This window comes from Rattus rattus, chromosome X (genome assembly GCF_011064425.1).
Source record: "Rattus rattus isolate New Zealand chromosome X, Rrattus_CSIRO_v1, whole genome shotgun sequence".
Classification (NCBI taxonomy): domain Eukaryota; kingdom Metazoa; phylum Chordata; class Mammalia; order Rodentia; family Muridae; genus Rattus; species Rattus rattus.
In genome coordinates this window covers 115,863,803-115,879,454 of record NC_046172.1, presented here as the reverse complement: position 1 = coordinate 115,879,454, position 15,652 = coordinate 115,863,803, and positions in this window count along the sequence as shown.

The window sequence follows — 15,652 nt, the reverse complement described above, 5'->3', positions numbered from 1 at the left end:
GTGAGGAGAGGGAGGAAAGGCGGGCCCGGGGGTGGGGTCTAGCCAGGGGCGGGGCTTCTGTGTTGCCACCTGGCTTCTGGGGTTTCTTCTCAGCGCTTCGCTTCGAACTACTTCCTTTGTCCTGTGGCCGCCCCTCCTTTTCCTCTGCCTCCTATCCGCCCCCTGAGGATTAGAGGCTTTCTCTGAGTGCAATGTCTTTGCACTCATTTGGTGGTGACCTTTGACATCTGCCTCATTCACTCCTCTCCCTAACTCAGATGCATTCAATGAATACCCAAGACTCTCTTCCTCTGAGAAGGCTGTCTTAAGGACCAGCCTTCTTTCTCCACTCTATCATCAGCAAAAACAGACTGTTTAGGATTTGTTCATGCTGCTACAGTAGCTTCCTATTTGGAGTCATTCTTTCTACTATTACTTTGTCTAAACCATTGCCCAGACAGCAACCTAATTGGATCAGTCTAAGCTCTGTGTGTGTGTGTGTGTGTGTGTGTGTGTGTGTGTGTGTGTGTGTGTATGTGTCCCTGCTGATCTTTTCAAACCTGGCATGGTGGAACAAGACTATAATCGAAGTATTCAAAGGCTGAGGCAGGAGGATACTGAGTCAAGACCAATTTGGGGTACATAGTGACAACTGACTTTTAAAAGGGGGAAGTCTTTATTCTCAATAACGTCTGTGGAAAGAGAATCAGTGGATCTGTGAGACTGAGGCCAGCCTGGTTACATGTGAGAGCTCATCCCAACACCAACCAAACAACTAGAGAGAAAAGGCTTTTCAGCTCGGAATGATGGACAACTGTTGTAAGCCAAGCACCAAAGGGGTAAAGTCAGAAAGACTCCAAGGACTGCATCTCAAAGCAGCCTAATCTGCCTAGAAAGACACACTGTGGTGGATACAAGACAGCCAGGACTTCATAGAGAGAACCTGTCTTAAAAAAGGAAAAATAAATGAAAAACACCTCGAAATTCAAACTTACTAAATGTTCAAAAGGGAAAGAATAAGGTGCAAGGGCCCCCTCTCCACAAGTCTAAGACCCAAACACTTCTTCCTGGTTGCTCTACCTAATCAATGGGTCTATAACAGTAGCTAGGCCCTAGGCTCTGATACCTTTACTCACAGACTGTGCAATGCTCTTATCTGTCTTTTGGGATCCAGGGGAAATGTCACTTTCCCAACTAACCTTTCAGAATCCTCCACGAGAATGTCCTGTCTTATTTGTTTGTCTGAAACGTGGCCTGACTATGTGCTAGCTGGCCTGACACTCATTATGTAAACCAATGTGATTCTACCTTGCAGTGATCCCTGTCTCTTTCATGCGGGGATTACAGGCATGTGCCACCAAGTCCACCAGATGCTTCCATAAAACCATTAACAAATACTCTGTCAGCAAAGAACACTGCTAATTTTGTTTTGTAATTCTTCCTGACATAGATAACCATGTCCTTTTCCCTCAGAAGAGGCCATAGCTGCCGGCACAATGCCCCTTCCACAACAGATTGGTGTACAATTTAATTAAATGGGATCCTTTGCCTCTGTTGCATCAGAAATCCTAAATAGGCCCTGAAAGGACTCCAAGCAAGGCTTCACACAACAGCCACACTTTCTTCACTAGGACATCTCTCCATCTTGACCTGACCAAGTGTTGTTTTTGCAAATCAACTGGTTAGACAGCCAAACATTGCAAAAGGACCAAAGCTTGCACTCCCCTTGCAGGTCAGACTGGTTTGTGGTAAAATATGTGGTTGTGGAAGACATAACTGATAATGCTTACATGAGAATTCAGTGTAGAAGAAAAACATATGGTGCTATAGACACTGAGTTTCGAAACAGATATACTACTTTTCTTTGGGGGGCTTTGTGGTTCCTATTGGTTGAGGCACCTTGTCATTTCGAACCTTACGCATTGTCCATGGCATAATGTCTTTTGCAAAAGTGGGCATTAAATTAATGAGGAATCGTTTTGGATTCAAACGGGAGATTGCTGAGGGGAAGCTGGAATATGGTGACAATCCTGCAGCCACCACAGAACAAAGGAAAAGCCTTGCATTTGTAAACTTTAGAAGGGAAGTGGTCTCTGAGCTTAGAGGGTAGAGAATCTCTAACTGTAGCAGATTATGGGAAGTATATTAGTCAAGGTTCTCTGGAGTCACAGAACTTATGGAATGTCTCTATATATTAAAGGAAATTATTGGAATGACTTACTGTCTGTAGTCCAATTAACCCAACAATGGGCAGTTGTGGATGGGAAGTCCAAGACTCTAGTAGTTGCCCAGTCCCACACGGCTGGTTGTTTCAGCTGCTCTTCTGTATAAACTGGAATCCTGGAGAGAAGTAGGTTCTGACAGATGTGCTGGCAAGTAAGTGCAAGCAAAACGAAGAAGCACCAACACTTCTTTTTTGTGGTCCTTATGTAGGCTTCTAGCAGACGGCATGGTCCAGATTAAGGTTATCACCACGACTGGATTTGGAACTTGCTTTGCCCAAGGCTGGCCTTGAACTTAGAGATATACTTACCTGTCTCCTGGGATTAAAGGTGTATACTACCTTGCCTGGGCCTAAGATTTCATGGGCACTATACCTCAAGATCTGGATCACAGGTGTGCCCCCCATTTCTGGATTGTAGTTCATTCCAAATGGAGTCAGGTTGACCAACAGGAATAGCCATCACATGAACATACTACTAGATAGGATACCATGACTTAATTTGGGAAGCTGATCCTATTGGTCCTCCCTACTTTGAAGATGCCACATGCTTAACAGTTTAGAGAATAAACTATAGATAGAATGTAAGGCATGACTGATCCCCTCCTGTGATCTAACAGTGAATGCCTTCGAGTTGTCCTTCCATCATTTAAGGTATGTTGACTTTTTAATTGTATTATAGACTATATTATGACAGATGTTCAGAAAAGTGCTTCCCAGGATAGATGAAAAACAACGCCTACCTCCTCCTTATAATGCCCCAATAGCAAACCAAAGTATGATTCCACTGAAGTTCAACCCAGAGTATCAAGGACTATGGGGTGTACTTATAAAACATGAGTGAGGGGTTGCCTGTGAGTGTATGAGTGACCCCAAAGCAGCCACTCTGGAAAGTCTTCACACACTGAGGCTAAGATAGTTAAGGCAGAATTACATACATATAAACGGCTAGGTGGAATGGCTGGACCTTCAGGTAAGGGTCCATTGACTCACCCTGGCCTGTTTTATTTTTCTTTCGAGGGAATGTCAACAGTCTACAAACCTAATTGTGATGGTTTCTTGCAATGGTTCAGCTGATCTGAGGAAGAAAGCAGCTGTTTTGCTCTGAAGACTATGTTCTATAACAAGAAGTTTTCCTTAACCCCAAAATAGGGGCACAGATCCTTAGCCTACATGATTTACAGGCTCCTAGGAGATTATAATATGGTAACAAGTATAGTGTATACGATTCCGTAAACTGTGTTATACTTTTCAAACATAAAGTCTGCTTTTTTTATTTAGATTCTTTAAATATTTGAAAGATTTATTTAGTTTTATTCATGTGTGTGTACATATATGTATGTGTGTGTGCTCTGTGTGCATGCTGCAAAGGCTAGAAGAGGGTGTCAGATACTCTGGAACTGGAGTTACAGGTGTTTGTGAGGCAGTCTGTGGGTGCTGGAAATTGAACCCAGGCCCTTTGCAAGAGCATCAAGTGCTCCCAACCACTGAACTGTCTCTCCAGCTCTGTTACTACAATTTTTGTTGTTCTACAACTTAGCCATATGTGCTTCAGAATCAAAATGTTTTATTGCAAATTCTTGGGGATGGTACATTTATCATGGGGATATATATGTTTTGTTTTTTAGGTAAGCATACAAAGTAAAATATTTCGTTATGGCATTTTCCTACATATGTGTATATATCATTCTTTGTTCTAATTTACCCCTTCCCTTCTGCTCTCTCCTCCTGTGGCTGGTTCCCTTTGTCCTCATAAGCAGGCTCCCATGCTGCTTTCGTGTCAACTATTCCATTTACCATTTCCCCACTTCCCATGAGATCTCTTTTCCCCCATCATGATCATGATCCATTTTCTAATTTCAGAACACACACTCCTGAGCCTGTCTATCCCCCATCTCCCACCCCGCCACACACACAAACACACATTTTAGCATATGAGAGAAAACATAGTGTTTATCTTTCTGAGTCTGGCTAATTTCACTAAATATAATCATCTCCAATTGCATCTGTTTTTCCACAGTTGTAATTCCATTTTTTTCTTTATTGCTGAATTAAGCTCCATTGTGCATATGTTCATTTTCTATATCCAACGGTAGTTTAGCTAGGATATATGGTAGTTCCATTTTTTAGGGACAGTGTATTTAGACCATGACTTTACAAATCTGCCTAAGGATAAGAATGACCTTTTAAAAAGCAGATTCCAAACCCTGTGGCAGACCTACTAAATGCAAATTTCTAGGTTAAAAAAAAGGTTAACCAGACAATTGAGAATGAAGCCTGATAAATCTTATCCTCAGGCAAGTTAGTCACATATCAATACAAGCTCAATTAGGATTCTTTCTGGAAAAGGCCTTTTAGATGAAGAAGGGGAAAACAACTGAAACAGTGCTAGGAAGAAGACTCGAGCCAAATGGTCAAAATTATGCCTACCCCTAGTCTGGATAAAACTTCCCTAAACTTTCTTATCCTTACTTCAAAAGTTCTAGAACCTGGCTCCAGGGGAAATCTGAATTTCGAGTAATTTACCAGGGAAGTCAAATGATTAAATAGGGTCTTAGTTGCCTCAAACTAATTGGTGGTATTCCAAAATTTTCTTAGCACTACAAGGGCTTTGAGCAACTACTGTTGTTAGATTCTTTGTCCTGAATTCTCTCAGTCCCCAGCCTTCTGTGTTTAAATACTATGCTGTTGTGTTTTTCTGTTTGTCTCTTGGGTGATAAGGGTTAGATCTAGTCTTACCTGCCCTCTTAGACCCAGTGCTTTGCCCTGAACCCTATATAGTGTATAGTGTACAGGCTCACACAGAGTGGTTATTCAAATGGCCAGCTCATTGTGGACTTCACCAAGGCACTAGTAACTTATTAGGGGCAGCCAAAGTGCAACTTCGAACCTTTATGTTCTTAGTCTGATGTCATGCACACATTGTGTTCATGTCATTATTTATGACTGTGTGTGTGTGTGTGTGTGTGTGTGTGTGTGTGTGTGTGTGTATTTGTAGCCAAGTTCTGAGCTATACCCCGAGCTGGTAAGGAATACTCTCCACTAATAGCATGGCCATTACCATAGGAATCCCCTGCTTGGTTCTTTTTCCAAACTTACAGAATGGGAACCACAGGAGAAATTGTCCTGTATTTTACAGGCACTACACATCTTTATATAGAAACATAATAAATTATCAGTTAGTTTTTTAAAATAACTTATTAAATTGTCTGCTATGCGTTCATACTATATATCTATGACTTTAATTTTTTTTTGCTTTATTTCATAAAGAGGAGAACCACTTTCCATGGTCCAGGAGTTGCAGTCATCTTTAGAGATGGCAAGAGGGCCCTATGACTTGAACTGTGGGTTACTTAGAGAGTCTGGGAAGAGCCAAGGATGCTTTTCAATCTCTGTTGTGGCAATTAAGGCACCTGTACTGCTTCGTGTCTGACAAATTACAGCCCTATTTACACAGGCTCTCAAATTATCCTATTAAAGAAAGCTGATGACGTCAAAATATCTTAGGCGTAGTGCTGAGACAAAAGAGAAAGGAATTGTTTTTCATCTGTTTTGCTTTGTTTTAAAAAAGTTAGATTTAGGAGCTCCAGTGGCGCAATCGGTTAGCACGCGGTACTTATAAAAGTTAGATTTATTTATTTTATTCTATGTGTATGTTAGTGGACGATGTACATGCTTTGTTCCTATGGAGGTCAGAGAAGGGCACTGGATCCCTTAGAACTGGAGCTGTGGGTGGTTACAGCCACCCTGTGGGTGCTGGGAATGAAACTCTATCCTCTGCCCAAGCAACAAGTATCCATCTCTCAAATCTAAACCTTTTTCTTTTTTCTTTCTTTTTTTGGGGTGTGTGGGGGGAGCATCTCACAATGTCATCCTCGCGGTCCTGGGACTCACTATGTAGACCAGGCTAGTCTTGAATTCACAGAGATTTACCAGCCTCTGACCGTCTGTGTGATAGGATTAAAGATACTACCACACTCAGGGTTTGTTTTGGGTTCTGCTTTTGTCTTTTAAGGCAGGGATTCACTCTGTGGCCTGGGCTGGCTTCAGACTCATGGCAATCATCCTGACTCAGTCACCCACGGCCTTAAACTCCTGATGCCCTTGCTTCTTCTTTTCAAGTGCTGAGATTGCAGGTAAGCACCACCTCTCCTAGTTTGGAATTCTCGCTGGGTGTTCAAGATGGCCATGAAGCATGAGAAGCACATGGACTTTCAGAAAACCATGGACTAATGACCTCTGAAAACTAGGGTAAATTGCTTAACTCATTCCAGCTAGGAAATAATGTATGTTTGTATAGAGATGAGAACATAGAAGTCTGTCAGTCCATTTTACTACTACACAGAATCCAAGACGTTAAAGAGGGTCCAAGGTTACAGAAACTGGTTAATGTTTACACCATCAGGGAGGTTGCGGGTGCTGGAGATATAACTCAGTGTTGTAGACTGCTTGCATGAAGCTCTGGGTTCAATCCCCAGTACTTTGTAAAATAACAAAGGCATGGTTACAGCATGCCTAGAGTCCTCACACTTGGGCGGCTGAAGTATATGGACCACTTGAAATTCTAAGCCAGCTAGGGCTATAGAATGAGTTCTAGGTCAGTTTTAGAGACCCTGTCTCAAAAGAAAATATGTCAACACTAATTACGTTGTGACTCAAATGCTATTTTAGGTCAACTCCAAATTCCAGCTCATATGTCAGTAATATACACAGGGTTTCCAGGTTATACTTCCTCATATTTCAGTGTCACCCTGCTCTTGGACATCTGTACATGTCATTTTGGTTCTGTTTTATATATAATATATATCAGATTCTAAGTTTTGCCATTTTCTACAAAAAATCTAGACATACTCATCACTTTCTATATTAGATAACTATCTCAACATTTTTTTGAGACAGGGTCTCATTATGTATCTCTGACTGACCTAGAAATCACTAAATGGACCAAGCTGGCCATAAGTTCACAGAAATCCACCCTGCCTTTGGGGTTAAAGGTGTATACCACCACACCAACTCATTTTTACCTCAATTTGTAAATGGTTATTGGAGAGATCCCACTTTGCATTTTAAACCAGTTTCTACTATTTTTGAAGGGCAGGGAGAGTCAGGCTGGCTTTGAGTCCTGAATCAGTCTTCAGGTGTAAGGATTACAGATGTTAGCTACCACGCCCTGCTTTATACCTTGGATGCGTCTTGAAATTTTCTACAGTGTGTTCCAATAGGCTCAGTACAAAAGGGAGCCTTAGGTTAAATTGATTTTTTTGAAGGCCATCTAAATTTTTTGATAGAGGGGTTGGGGATTTAGCCCAGGGGTAAAGCCCTTGCCTAGCCCTGGGTTCAGGCCCCAGCTCCAAAAAAAAAAAAAAAAAAAAAAAAAAAGGAATAAATTTCTCGATAGAAAATTTGGGGTTAGTCTGATGGACCTGCCAAGTAGGAGGAAGTCAATAGGGTAACTGTGACAGGCAAGGTCCCAGGTGAAACAGGCTTTAGAAAGGAACAGAGTAAAACAAGGGAGAAACTAAGATAGTACAGTTGAAACCGTCTGGTCAGAAGAGATGGCTCAGTGGTTAAGAGTACATCCTGCTATTACAAAGGACCCAAGTTCCCAGCACTCATTTTGCACAGCTTGCAAATGGCTGTAACTTCAGCTACAAGAAGACCCAACATCTTTTGGCCTCTAAAGGCTCATTCATGCACACACCAATTGAAAATATTGAAAAAGTAAACATCCTTAAATATCACACTTACCCACATCTCCATTTCCTTCATGAGTGAACTTGGAAGACAAATAGAACTCATATATCCATAAACCCGAGGAGGGGGGAGAGACAACAAACAAATGTATTTTAAAAGAAAGCACAGATGGTGTCGAACATCTGGAGTGCTTCTTCACAGAGGCCCAGCTGACTTTGCTGACTGAGATGAGTAAGGCAGGCAGGGAGAACCTTCAGTAACACATACTTAAGATGTAGCTTGTGTATAATTATACTCCACTTCAGCCCGTGTGATTTCATACTTCAAAGTGGCCAGCCCTATAATCCAGTTGTATTGTTCCCAAAAGTGCATGGCAGGAGGCAGGAGTCCTGAAATGCAGTGACTGATGAAGAGCTTGGAGAAGATACATTTCAGCTCCGGGTTACCACCACCTCATTGACACATTCTAGCCATGTATGTGACTGTAGTCAAGTTTGCCCTTTGCAGCCCTGGTTTTCTTATTTATAAATCAGAGATGAGCTTAGTATAGTGTCTTTATGTGTAATTCCATCTCTTGGGAAGCTATGTGGCTCAGGATCAGCCCAGAAAACCTTGTAGCACATAAATGTGTGTGTGTGTGTGTGTGTGTGTGTGTGTGTGTGTGTGTGTGTGTGTGTGTGTGTTTTGTTTTTTTTCTTTTTTTTCGGAGCTGGGGAGCGCACCCAGGGCCTTGTGCTCCCTAGGCAAGCGCTCTACCATTGAGCTAAATCCCCAACCCCAGAAATGTGTTTTTTATCAATGACCTGGGGTTGAATGCCTAGGACCCATGGGGTAGAAGGAGAAAACCAACTTCCAAAAAGTGTCTGCTGATTTTTACTGTCTTATGTCATGTGTGCCTCACAATGCACACAAATAAATGTAATGTTTTAAAGGCAGCTAAGATTCTAAAATACATAAATAAATGCCAAACAGGCTGAGCCATCTCTCCCGCCCTATACCTCCCAAGAGATATGAAAGGCTATGCAGGCATAGTAGTGCACACCTGTAGTCCTACAACAAGAGGTCCAGTCAGGAGGTTTAAGCTCTAAGATCAAGAATCGACAAATGGGATCTCATAAAACTGCAAATCTTCTGTAAGGCAAAGGACACTGTGGTTAGGACAAAACAGCAACCAACAAATTGGGAAAAGATCTTTACCAATCCTACAACAGATAGAGGCCTTATATCCAAAGTATACAAAGAACTCAAAAAGTTAGACCGCAGGGAGACAAATAACCCTATTAAAAAATGGGGTTCAGAGCTAAACAAAGAATTCACAGCTGAGGAATGCTGAATGGCTGAGAAATACCTAAAGAAATGTTCAACATCTTTAGTCATGAGGGAAATGCAAATCAAAACAACCCTGAGATTTCACCTCACACCAGAGAGAATGGCTAAGATCAAAAACTCAGGTGACAGAAAATGCTGGAGAGGATGTGGAGAAAGAGGAACACTCCTCCATTGTTGGTGGGATTGCAGACTGGAACAACCATTCTGGAAATCAGTCTGGAGGTTCCTCAGAAAATTGGACATTGAACTGCCTGAGGATCCAGCTATACCTCTCTTGGGCATATACCCACAAGATGCCCCAACATATAAAAAAGACACGTGCTCCACTATGTTCATCGCAGCCTTATTTATAATAGCCAGAAGCTGGAAAGAACCCAGATGCCCTTCAACAGAGGAATGGATACAGAAAATGTGGTACATCTACAAAATGGAATATTACTCAGCTATCAAAAACAATGACTTTATGAAATTCATAGGCAAATGGTTGGAACTGGAAAATATCATCCTGAGTGAGCTAACCCAATCACAGAAAAACACACATGGTATGCACTCATTGATAAGTGGCTATTAGCCCAAATGCTTGAATTACCCTAGATGAACAGAACACATGAAACTCAAGATGGATGATCAAAATGTGAATGCTTCACTCCTTCTTTAAAAGGGGAACAAGAATACCCTTGGCAGGGAATAGGGAGGCAAAGATTAAAACAGAGGCATGTTGGCCCAGAAACCGGGAAAGGGAATAATATTTGAAATGTAAATAAGAAATACTCAAGTTAATAAAGAAAAAAAGGGAAAAAAAGACTCCAGGTTTATTCTTGGCTCCAGGCTGGACTATGTGAAACCTGTCTCAAACAAAACCAACCAAAGAGCAAAGATCTAGCTAGATGTGTTGGGTCACACAGACAATTTCAACACTTTGAAAGTAAGAGCAGAAAAATTTTTGTAACTTTGAGACCTGCCTGGTCAATATAGTGAGTTCCCAGCCAACCAGTGCTATGTAATAAGAAGCTATTTTAAACCATATAAGACCCTCAATCAAAAATAGGAGGCATGAAATCAGTTAGGGTCCATGTAACTCAGCAGGGGTCAAGCCCTAGGGTCATCACCAGGACCACTGGAAAAATTTAGTTCTGTACACTCCTTTTAGGAATGGTACCTATGATATGAGTGAGCTCACTGAAGTGTCCTGTATTTTAACAATTGCCAAAGTCATCAACTCTCATCTCATCCTGTCCCTGCTGCTCACAGGACCATAGGACTTGATACTTTCAAGCCCCTTTTCTTTAAGACAAGGTCTCACTCACACTATAGGCCTGGAACTCAGAAATCCACCTACCTCTGCCTCCTGGATATTGGGATTAAAGGTGTGCACTGCTACATCCTGCTTCGAGGATTTGTTTGTTTGTTTGTTTGTTCGTTTGTTTGTTGTTTGTGAGACCTTAGCTGCAATCTGGAGGCAGGCCCAAGTCTGCTCCTTAGAGACTAGTTACATATGTCCTTCCTTCCCATCCTCAAGTGAGCTTTGCATTCTAATGCCTGCACCTGGAAGCTGAGTTTAAGACACTGCTTCTTGCCAATTATGGCAACAGACACCTGCAATCCCAGTACCTACAACTACCTACTTAAGAGGTAGAGGGAGGGTGATGCCCAGCTGAAGACCAGCCTGGGCTATAGAGTGAGTTCAAGGCTAGGCTAGGCAACAGTGAGAAATGCTCTCAAAACGAAAGTTCAAGGAGGGCTAAGGATGCAGAGCAGTTGACTAGCCTTGACAAGGCTCCTGGTCCAAACCCCAAAATCTTGGGGGATAAAAATTGAAGCGCAAACACACTAGAGAAACAAAACGACCTTGGCAGGCCCTGTTGAGCTCTTCCATTCTTGTTGCTTCCATCATTTATAAATCTCGCTTTCCCAATTCCTACATATTTCTTCTAACCTCCAGACTCACAGCTAGCCCTTGGATGTCTCCACTTGAACATCATGCATGCATTTCTCTCACCACATCCTAAATCAGGCTTAGCAAACCAGGTCCTCCCTTAGTGGTACTTACCCTAAGGAATGCTGCACCACATTATGCAAGACAGCACCCTAAGACTCATGCTTTTCCTGTGCAGTTTCTCGACCCACTATGTTCAGTCAATTCAGCTCTACTGGTCTATTTCTTCAGCCCATTTTCAATTTGTTGCCCAATGCTGCCCAGTGCTCATCCGGACTATTGCTATATCCTCTCTGCTTCTCCCAGTTATCATTCCATTTCCCACAAGAATCTAAAGACTTTCCTTCTCTCCCTTTTCCTTTCTCTCTTCTCTCTCTTCCTCCTCTCTCTTTCTCTCTCTCTCTCTCTCTCTCTCTCTCTCTCTCTCTCTCTCTCTCTCTCTCTCCCTGTGGTAATGTGGCATATGTATACACGAATGTGGTTATATGTGTGGAAGCCACAGATAGATGTAAGATGTCTGCCTCTGTTGCTCATACCTTATTTTTCTTAAGATAGGTTCTCTTGCTGAACTTAGAGCCCACTAACTGGTTAAACCAGTTAGTTAGTCAGCAAGCCCCAAGGAGCCTCTTGTCTTCCTTCCCCCGGTTCTGGATTTATAAGCACACACAGCCTAACCTGTTTTGTTTAAACATGAGCAATGGGGATCTCAACTGAGGTCTTCATGCATGCACTGCAGATAATTTACCAAGTGAGCCAGCTCTTCAGGCCACTAAAGATTTTTTTTTAATGTAGTAGAGATCAAACCCAGGATCTGGCCTTCTACAACTGAACAACATTTCCCAGCCCTGAGAGATTTTTTTCAAATGTTTATTTAGTTTGCATTACCCCAACAGTAGCCCCAATGGTATGTTCTACTCTCAGCTATGAAGTCCTACAAAAATAAAGCTTTTATGACGTGACTTTACCAATACAGCACTAAAGCTTTGTAGCTATTTTGAAGGGGTTTTGGTTATCAAGATGCTTATTTTCAACAAAATGCCCTGACAGCCAGAGAATGCATGCTTATACAGAAAATCTGACCCATTTACTCATATAACAAATTTATGTCTCCGCTCTCCCTTCACTACCTTTAAAATAAATACATAAGAACTGTTTACAATCAAGGAAATAAGGCCAGTAATCTTGAAAAAGAACAAAACAAAACGAAACAAAAAGAGACTGGCTCATTTCAAAGTGAAAGAGAACACTTAAATGCAGCCAGAGGCTGACAAGGACAGGAAGATTGGGCATACCACAGGAGCTTGCCTCAGTGCCTACGAAGGAAGGCAGGCTCTGCATGACACTCAGGCCCTTCCCACTACTTCCTCCTCCCTCCTCCCATTAGCCCCCCAGTATGAACATCACTGGTTCATTACACATCATCCATGAAACACCCCTCACCTCATCCCTGCCCTGGCCCTCCCACCCCATATGACTGGCTCACCCTGTGCTGGCCCTGCCTTGCTCCTGAGACTTCCCACTTTCAGCAGTTGGGGCCAGATGGGTAGCAGAGACACATTCGGACACCACATGTGCCAAATAAAATTTGGTTCCATTTTAAGGGTCAAAGCTGTCATTTTAAAAAGTAACAAAGTGAGAGGTTTTTTTAAACAACTTTTGAAACACACACACACACACACACACACACACACACACACACACACACACACAGGTCTACAGATGCCAGCAAAAGGAATTGGATTCCCTGGAACTTCTTGAATAATAGGCAATTGTGAGCCACCTGAAGTTGGTTCTGGAAACTAAGCTCAGGTTCTTTGGAAGAGTAGCAAGGGCCCTTAACCACGAAGCTATCTCTATTCAACCCTATTATTATTATTATTATTATTATCATCATCATCATCATCATCATCATCATCATCATCATCATCATTATTTTCTTTTGAGTTCTTACTCTGTAGCAAAACCCAAGCTTGGCACAAAAGTTATTTTGTAGTCCAGCTTGGCTCGAAATTCACAACTCTTCTGCTTCAGTGTATTGAGTGCTGATAATACAAACCTGATCTACCAAGTGTAGCTCAAATATGGCGCAGCTTTGTTTCAACCCCTTCAGTAGATTCTCATTGCCCTTAGAGTACAGGCTATATTTGTTAGGTTCTCCTGGTCCCTTCCGTCCCACGCCTTTTATCCCACAGTTCACATTCCCAGGCCCCATATGCTGCCCTTTCACTTTTCCAAAGAACATCTCATCCTCTGTTTCATTGTTTTGAAATAAAGTTTGGCTATGCAGCTCAGGCTCACCTCACACTCATAAAAATCCTCCTGTCTCAGCCTCTTGAGTGCTGGAAGTGAACACTTGGCTCACTTCTCAACTTCTATGTACTTTATTTTGACTGTTGTTTATTGCCTGTCTCCCCTTTTGGAATGGCAGCTCCATGAGACTAGAAATCTCTAGGTTTTCTTTCTTCTTCTTCTTTTTTTTTTATGACAGACTCTCACACAATTCAGACTGCCTTTAAATTCCTAATCTTTCTGCTTCCACCTCTCTGAATGCTGTAATGACAGGCTTTTGCTACTATGCCTGTCTCAAGAAGTCACCAGTCTGAAAGCCAAAGAGAGAATTCCCCAATAGAGACTAACCCTTGATCTTAAACATCCCAGCCTCCAAAACTGGGAGGAAATAAGTCTGTCACCTAAGCCACACAGTGTGTGTGGTACCTTGTTGGTGGGCAGCTGTAGAAACTAATTCAGTCCCAGACACTTAGAACAGCTTTGTGTCTAGTGAGAACTCAGCAGATTTACCAATAGAAGAGATAGGAAGGAAACCCTACATGTTCTTGGCCTTCCAGCCCTCTGCAGACTTGTTTCCTTGCAATGATTCTCTTTGATCTCTCAACCTGATCCCAAAATGACTTTTCTGAAGTCAAGTATGTCCTAGTCTTCCCCAGCACAGAACCTTTGCACAGTACACTCACTGCCTGGAGTGTTCTCCCCTCACCCTGGGCCCATAATTTCCTCCTATTTGTCCTTTAGATCTCAAATGAAATAGAAAAAAAGCTTGTAATTATATTATTTAGGGTGGAATTGACCACCACAAATTAAACTTGTTTAAAGCTCTAACTGATGCATCTTGATCGTGCAACATTTTATGAGGCCACAGTAATCAAGAGAGTGAACATACATCAACCCGAAAAGTTTCTCGGTGCCTCTTTGCCATTGTCACCCTCATCCATTGATGACGTGCTTTCTGTAGTTATGGAGCAGTGTGAACTTTCTAGATTGTATAAACATATGACAATAAACGATGCTTCTGCTGTGAGTTTGCCTTCCTAAACTCAGAATGATTACTGTTAGGTCAATCTTAGTCTCTGTGTGCATCATGGTTCATCCCTCCTCCTCTTTGGAGATAATCCCAGCTTGGACTTGAGCTTACAAGTTTCCCATCTCATTCGCCAAAAAGCTTGGATTACAGGTGTGCATGACCAGGCCCAAGTAATAGCCTCCCTTTATGACTAGAAATTATTTCATTCTATAGGTATATCACAGGGTGATGGACATTTGTGCTGATTTGGATTTGCAGCAATTACAAATACAACCAGGAAGGTTTGTTTTTGTAATTAAAAAACAGTGGTTGAGACAACTTGTTGCTTTTGAAGAGGACCACTGTTCATTTCCCAGTACACACATAGCAGCTATCACCTGGAGCTTCCAGAGGATCTCTCTCTCTCTCTCTCTCTCTCTCTCTCTCTCTCTCTCTCTCTCTCTCTCTCACACACACACACACACACACACACACACACCACATACTCACACACACACACACACACCCCTCACTAGCCTCTGCAGGAACTGCAAACATATTAGCAAAACATCTGTATGCATAAAAAAATCCTTAAAAAAACACTACTATGATAGGCTGGGTGTCACACACCTGTAATGCCAGCACTCAGGACACAGAAGCAGTTTGATGTCAACATTAGCTACATAGTTGGTTTGAGACATCCTGGCCTACACCTAGACTCTTAAAACCCCTAAATCACCACGTAAAGCCAAAACTATGACCATTTATGCAGAGTGACTTTTAATTCTATGACTTTGCCAGGGAATCTTTTGTTTACATTGGTTTTTGTTTTATTACTGATGATTAAGCACTGTGCCCTCAGACATGGTATAGGCTAAATTGCTATCCCTATTTGTCTTGAGACAGGCCTTCAAGCTATAACTATGTCCGACCTTGAGCTCACAGGCTGCCAGGTGTTAGAATTACAGGTGCACCATCAGCCCAAGCCCTTTATATTTCATTTCGTGGCAAGGTCTTGCCTGGGCTATTACTTTGTAACCCTAGCCAGTGTTAGAAAGAATGCAGTCCTACTTCCATATTCCAAGTTCTGATAATACACACCCAAACCACCAAAACTGGCTCAGGGAAAAGCTTTCAGGCTTCCTTATTAGCTTAGGTCCTCTTGTCCTGTTATCCTATCTGTTCATCTCTTCTC